This window comes from Cinclus cinclus, chromosome 3, assembly GCF_963662255.1.
Source record: "Cinclus cinclus chromosome 3, bCinCin1.1, whole genome shotgun sequence".
Classification (NCBI taxonomy): Eukaryota; Metazoa; Chordata; class Aves; order Passeriformes; family Cinclidae; genus Cinclus; species Cinclus cinclus.
Genome location: NC_085048.1, coordinates 51,752,480 through 51,759,998, shown reverse-complemented (window position 1 = coordinate 51,759,998; position 7,519 = coordinate 51,752,480).

Genomic DNA, 7,519 nt, shown 5'->3' with positions numbered 1-7,519 from the left:
GCGGGGGAGAGACCCCCGCGGCTTGCAGTGCGGCACAGCGGTGCGCCCGCTCCGCAGGAATTACCGCTCCTTTCATCTCCTTCTCATCCGCCTCGCGGTTGTATTTTGGGTGTGCTTTATCGCGCACGGCACGTGTCAGTGCGGCAGTGTCTGCGTGTGGTTTATAAATAACTCCGTGTGCACTGGGGACACGCTCGCTCAGGGGTGTTTCATTGTCGGGGCGCGCTGCGGCCTCTCCCGGCCGCATTTAAAGAGCTGCAGCATTAAATGACATTAAGAATTAACAGATGCCAAAGGAGTCGCGTTCCTTTTTCCGTGGGAAGGAGGTCAGCGCCGGCGGCGTGGGTGTCGCAGCAGGTAGAGAAACACATTCCCAAGAAAGGGGCACAGGTGTGACGGGCCGGCAAAGGGGCAAAAAGGAGTGTGTCCTGCGGATTGTGTTTTATTTTAATGTCTAGTCTTGATAATTGTAATGCCGTGCTCGCTGGTCCCCCTGTTGTGTTGATCTGAAAGGTTCATCCTATCCAGATTTTGGTAAGTTGTTTATTAGGACCAGGCCAGCTCAGCACGGAACTCCTGTTTTGTGTTTTATGTGCTGATTGTGGAAAGTTTGGGCTTTTTCTCCTCGGTGGCTAAGATTTTGCTCATGACCTGCGAGCACTGCGCAGGGCACCTTCTTTATGCATCTCTATAATCTCATCCTGCAGCTTCTCCAGCTATCCCTTCCTGCAGTAATCAAAACTGAGGTTACTGTGAAGCTTTAGTCCTGATGATTGTCAAGAAAGCAATCTAAAGAGACCTGGCACCTAAACGTGAGCTTTCCTAGAAGAGAAAGAAAAGAGGTAGATATGGGTTCAGCTTGTTCACCTCAGCAGTTGAGTGCTGAACCCAGCAATAAACACATTGCTGAACAGCTGAGAAGCCCCACGAGCTTGAGGCTGCTTACAAAATCTTAGAATTTGTGGGAGAACTTTAGTAGAAGTCTGCTTTTAATTTTCCAGTCTGTCTCACTTTAAATTTCTTAGCTGTATTGCTTCCATTTTAGTAACTCCTCAGAAGGGGTTGTTGGTATTATTTTTACGCTTAATCTCTTTGAAACTGGCTTTTGCTTACTTTATCTGCACTGCTTTACCTTTGGGGCATTGCTGTCTGTCCTCACAAGGTGAATATGTTTTTCACTGATACTGTTTCCTGCAGAAGACTTTAACAAAAGCCCTGGGGTTTTTTTCTTGCTTTTGACTTGAGGATCCATGCAAAATCTCTGGTAGTGTATACTTGTTGCTCTACTTAATTTGAATGTACATTACTAAGTTAGATTTACAGAGTATTTTGATTGCGACATAAAAACAAAATTATTTTTAGATGCTGTGTTTGGAAACAGAACATACATTCCTGTAATGCCACTGAGGAGAATCAAGCAGTTTGTTAGTGTGGGGAGTCATCTTAAAAACATTACCTAACTCTTCTAGGGAGGCAAAGGAAGAAAAATTTACACCTTTTACCCTTCAGGGGAATTTTATATTCGCAAAGTGTAATTATTCAACTTGAAATTTATCCAGGAAGCTAGAATTAACAACCTTCCACTGGGAAAAAAAACTGTAATGGTAATATACAACAATCACAAGTTTCAATTTAAAAGTTAAAGAGACCATGAATGAAAAGCCATTATTTCATGTGTGCTGTTGCTTATTATTCCTAATTCCCTTCTCTGGCGATTGTGATGCCACTCTGTGCTCACCTCATGCATTCTTCTAGACCCAGAGGCAACACAAGTGCTTTTTGACTGACCTGGAGGTTCTGCTGGGGAATTTAAGGAATCCTGTCCCTGCTCATGGGTTCACGTGCAACAGCATCAACATGAATGCCCGTGAAATCTTACCTTTAAAACAACAATAGTTTCAAAATACAGAAATACCCGATCAGTAATTCAGCTGTTGAACTGTTCAGAGTTTGCATTTCTGTCCATCTCCCCGTAGAAGATCCAGCACTAGTCCTGTGTTTTAGCTTCAAATGTCGGTAAAACTATCAGCTCCACTTATGTGCTACCTGGAAACTCCGGCTTGCACATTTCAACAGGTGAACGACACGACCCAGCGCGGACATGGCTGTGGCACGTTCGGATCTCTGTAGGGTTATAAAAGTCTGTCCCTCCTTCACCAGAAGAAGCGCGTCCTGCACAGACAGTCCATAATCCAAGCGCATGGAGTGCCGTGGGCGGTGGGCAGCCGGGAGCAGTCAGGCACTTGCAGCTCTGCCGAGGCCGGCGGACATGGCCGTGCAGCGCAGCCTTTTAAGGGAGAACAATCTATCCTGCCCTTGTCTTCTTCACTAAATAGGGTGTTGCAGGCAGACACGCGCTCGCTAACTGGATTTTTACTTCTCCTTCCAGTGCCTGATGAGGACAATCCCCCTGCTCCCACCACGTTTTGGCGTTTCGGCTCCAGATAATATATTCTGTGCGTAGTCACTTCCACAGTGTGAGGGAACCTCGTCGGCACGGCGAGCCTTTGTCCACCTTTAATCGGCGCTGGGGCAGGAGAGCGGCTTCCCCCAGCCCTGCGCGCGGGTTGGTGTGCCGCTCCTGCCGCTCGGGAATGGTCTGCTCTCTCCGCAGCTCTGCCGGCGCTGCATCCGATGGTTTGGGAAGTCGGCGGGGCTGCCGGCTACCTGGATAAAGTTCTTGAAAAGGCGTCGTTGCAAGAAGCGTGAGTACTGCACGGAGCTGCGGGGTTTGTTCGGTAACTGCGGGACCGGAGGAGCACCGTGTAACCCTGTAAGCATCATTTACTGCCCTGTGTTCCTAAATTACTTATGAATTTCACCTCAACCGCTTTTACTTTCTTCATTGCCGTAGAATTATGAGTGGACTTAAAACCTTCAGGTATTTAACCTCTTTTTCAGCAGCCTTGCGCCTCACTCGGGTGAAACTCTTCCAAAAAATATCAGGCTGATTTGATGTTTTTCCTTCACAGCTGACAGTGCACGCAGCAACCACAGTTAGAGACAGTCATTGATTCGTTTCCTGCTTGAGTGCCTTAAAACATTTTCAGAAATGGAAGGAGATAAAGGGCAGGGTGCTAAAGCTACCAGTGCAGTGGGTGACCTGAGGAAAAGTTGGCAGACCTGGGCAGAGGATCACATTGAATATCAGAGGAAGAATCCGTTCAGCAGTGACGACAGGCTTGCAGCTAAACCTGCGCATACTCACAGAGGAGACCCTACCTATGGGAGACCCCCTGAAGGGTCTCGGACAGAGCAGAGAGGGAAAGATGCTCACTCACACGTGGGTAAGGAAGTAGAAGAGCTGTGCTTGATCATCAGAAGAACTGGAGAGGTGGGAGAAGATGGACACGTGAGTGTGACATTCGGGCAGCTGTTTGAAACATATGTGACTATTTCCAATAAGGTGGTGGGAATCTTGTTAAGAGCCAGAAAACATGGTCTGGTTCATTTTGAAGGTGAAATGCTTTGGCAAGGAAAGGATGATGATGTGGTCATCACTTTACTACAATAAGGCTTTGTCCTTGGATGAACTTTGCTGCATGGTTCCATTTGGAAAATCTAGATACCATCTTCACAGGTTTTGCTTACAGAATTTCAACTCGGCTACCTACTGGTACACAAGCAGAAGAGGAAATGGGCAAGAAGGATAAAGCATATTTTTGTAAAAATGGCAGAGATTTGGACAGAAATCACAGATTAGGAGCTATTCCATCACGCTGACTTTGGATCGTCTTTATTATCATCTACTACCAAGTGTACGAGAGTTCTTCAAATAACTCTGCTGGCCTACTGCTTTTAGATTACTGAAAGTACAAATTATTAACTTGCTATCCTACAACATTGATTCCTGTAGGTTGTGAAGTACTTACTGCATGGGAGAATGGGATTTGTAAAATGTGGAATTGAAAACTCTTGTGGGAATTCATATACTTTGTCGAACAAAGAACCCAGCATATAGCAAAAGTTTAGGTTCAGTCTCACATGGTTAAACTGAATAAATGGATGTTATTTTCATGAAGTAGATGGAAAATCCCAAACTTATCAAGTATCCTTGCTGTGGTATTTTCGTGGTTCCTAAATTAGTTGCATCTTGCTTGGATTTTGGATGGTTGCACTAATTCTGGTATTTAATAGTTTAATCTTACAATCATATCTTCTCCAAACCTTCTGTGTCTCTTATTCCTACTGTTTTCTATCTCACACCATTTTTACCTTTTCTGTTCTTCTTACACTTCAGAAGAAGTCCACAAAGCTCTGCAGCCTTTTTGGGTAATTGAGCTATACCCCTTCACAGAAGGTACAGTGCCACAATGTAAAGATGCAGAAGTCAACAGAAACTCTGTAATAGGGCACCTGTGCATTCATAAGGGAAAAAAAAAAAAAACAACAGGCTCTTCTTTCACCAAAATGTAACAATGTTTTTTATAAGGGGAGAGTAGAGATACTGTAGTGCCAAATACATAAATGAAAGAATAGCAGCACAGTCCTGTATCTCATTTACCTGCTTTCAGAGCACAGTTGTGAGCTCTTCAGAAAGAAAAATAAAGGATTAGTTATATAAAATAGTTGTAATAGTGCTATGAAAAATAATCAGGAGCTGTATTACAATAGTTCCCATCAATAAAGCTGTATAATTAGAAATCTAAAGTTCCATTTTTAGCAGTGCAAATAGAAGCTTCTGTGTGATGTTAACTACACTACTTGATGGGTCTTTAAAGTCAGATACTGTCTTGCATCAAAAGGACATTAAAATTTAATATAAATTAGGAAATTGATAAAAGTGATGTGTAATTTTATTTATATAAAAGACCTTCTATTGCAAAAAGTGTAAAAGAATGGGGTTTTGTTTTGATGCTTTCATACAATGGGGATTTGCACCAAACTAAATCTTTGGCTGAGGATTTCATTATTATCCTGCTTCCTTTTTTTTCTAGTGAAAGGACAATCAAAAGAGAAAAAAAGGAATAAATTAATGTGCTGAAATAAGTATATCTGGGGAACAGGGCACTCAGATGGACATAGAGAATGGCTTTTAATCACCACATAATTTTTTCATGTTGGAAAAGGGGGGATATGTGCTGCACCAGGTACTGTTGGTGTGTTCCTTATGTTTTAAACCTACTGCTTCGTTCTAAACAGATCTACATCTTGCAGCTAAAAAAGAGCACATGTAGTTTGTGATCTTAACATATTTAAAAAGCTCTGTTCTTTTTGGAAAAGGATTTCTTGCCAAATGACGTGAGCACACCTCACAGTATTTCGGCTAGAGGAAGTCTTTACACGCATTCAGTTTTCAACACAAATTAAGCTTTTTATAGAGCAGCTATGGAATGAGTTTCGCTTAATTCTAACAGTTCTGAAATCCACTCAGTTTTGCTGTAGTGTTAAATCATAACCTTCAGAAAGCAGCATCGGGCACTTCAAGTGTCACCAGCTGACTAACAGGATAATATATTGCTGGGCATCGTGCAAATAATTCATTGTAAGACACACGTGAGGCAGTATGTAGCCTGAGCACTGTGAGATGCAAGTCCAGTTCACATAAATTCACTAGATTTTAATTAAGGCTGGCTCAAATAGTTAAATATCAACAATCTAGGCTGTCACTGCCATGTGAGTGGTAGATGTTTGAGCACATCTACAAGCACTTTAAGTACACTTCTGATGATGTAAACAGAAGCAGAGCAAACCCTTAATGACATGGTCTTACCTACTTTGTAAGCAATTACATAAAGCTTGCTCTATTATTATATTTTTAATAGAACCCAAGGATTACTATAAAACAAAACTATTATTTGTATAGGGATTTTTAAAAACAGTTACAGAGCCATATTTCCAACCTCCCAGCTTTAGATGAGCATTCTAGAAAGCGTGACTGAAATCTTTCTGTGTGCCCATGCAATGATTATAAACACCGAGCTGCCAAATTGGCTCAGCACACAGGTTGACAAACCCAGTCCTGTGCTTCCAGCAATAGCCAGTATTTCAAAAAAAAGACTAAAAGATAATAGAACTGGTCAGTTTGCCCACTGGTACAGTCTAGAATAAAAAATTACTCCTGAAGCCTGTATAGTCATGAGCACATTATATGTAATGTACATGACTGAGTTTAGCTACAAGTTTTACAAAATTATGCTTCATCTGTGATTAGATTAACATCTGCAGACAAAATAGGAATTTAAAATTTTCAACATGCAACTTCTTTTTTTTCAGCAGGCTCCCATTAGAGTAAATGGAACAGACTTTATTACATTACTTTTGCAAAAATTGTAGCATGTGAGGGGTTTTAGTATTACAGATTATTTGGAGTAGCAAGTAAACCCCAACTATTTAAAATGTGCTCTTTCCCTACTAAGCATCTTTCAGCTATTTTAAATCTCTCCTAAACTTCACTTTGTGACAGATTACCTCAGTGGTCTTTCCTGTTCTTCCACTTGAAGCCTGTAAACTCTGCATGTTTTGGACTGTATTATCATACAGGGATTATCTGTGGTTTGTTTTGTCAAACACTGAAGGCACTGTCACCATTTCAATAAATGCTGCACATTAGTTTGAAATGACAGTAGTTTTTATGCAGAGTTTTATTGTTTCTAAGTTTCTCAAATTTCAAATACAATTAACACTGGTTTGCTCCCATTCTCATACTTTTATTTACAACTCACAATTAAAAAGACTTTGGAATAGTCTCAGGAGTTATTACCAATTTAAGCACAATTTCTTTTTATTTTTAACAGCATTTTATGTATATCTGTTTCATCCTTTCAGCATAAAAGCATTATTCTCTGGGTTCATGTTAGCTGTGAGTTTATGTAAAACAATTGAGCAAAACAGAACAAATAAAGGTTTGTTATTCCTAAACATGAGGTCAAAAAAGCAGCTTTTCTCAAGACTGCTAATACTGGATCAAAGAACAGAGCCAGCAGCAGTGGCTAAACAACTTTCCTTTGCTTCTCCAGGCTCTTGGAGAGTAAGAGCTTCTGAGTTCATGCTCCTTACTGATCTTTGCTCCTTAGAAAGCTCTACAGATGATGTCTGAAGTTTTAAAATTACTAAAAGCTTCTGTAGCAGACAGTGACAAAGTTAATAGGATCTGCCCACCATCTCTTCCAGGGGCTAGCCAGTAATTCAGAAACGTATTGGAAGCATTAGGTTAGGCTTTTCAGAAAGTATTTCTTCACCTAATTAAAAAAATTATCTGCAGAGTCCAAGAATGCTTGTCAATGCAGAAGGAAAACAAACCACAGTTCTGTGCTGAAAAACACTTAATGAGAGGCTGAGCATTCCTGTCAGTAATTAGTGTGCCTCTGTAATGCTTTGCTGTCTCAGCTGTTTTGAGGCCTGTCCTGTTGCTGTCAGAGAACATGGGATTTCCCCATCTTTCTCATCAGCAAAACCCTGGAAGTGACATTATACCCAGATTTTTTACCTTCCCAGTCTTGTCATTAGTGGGGCACTTCTCCAAAATTAGGACATAAAAATGGGCCTTTGTGCTTTCATATACATTCGGCAGCATACA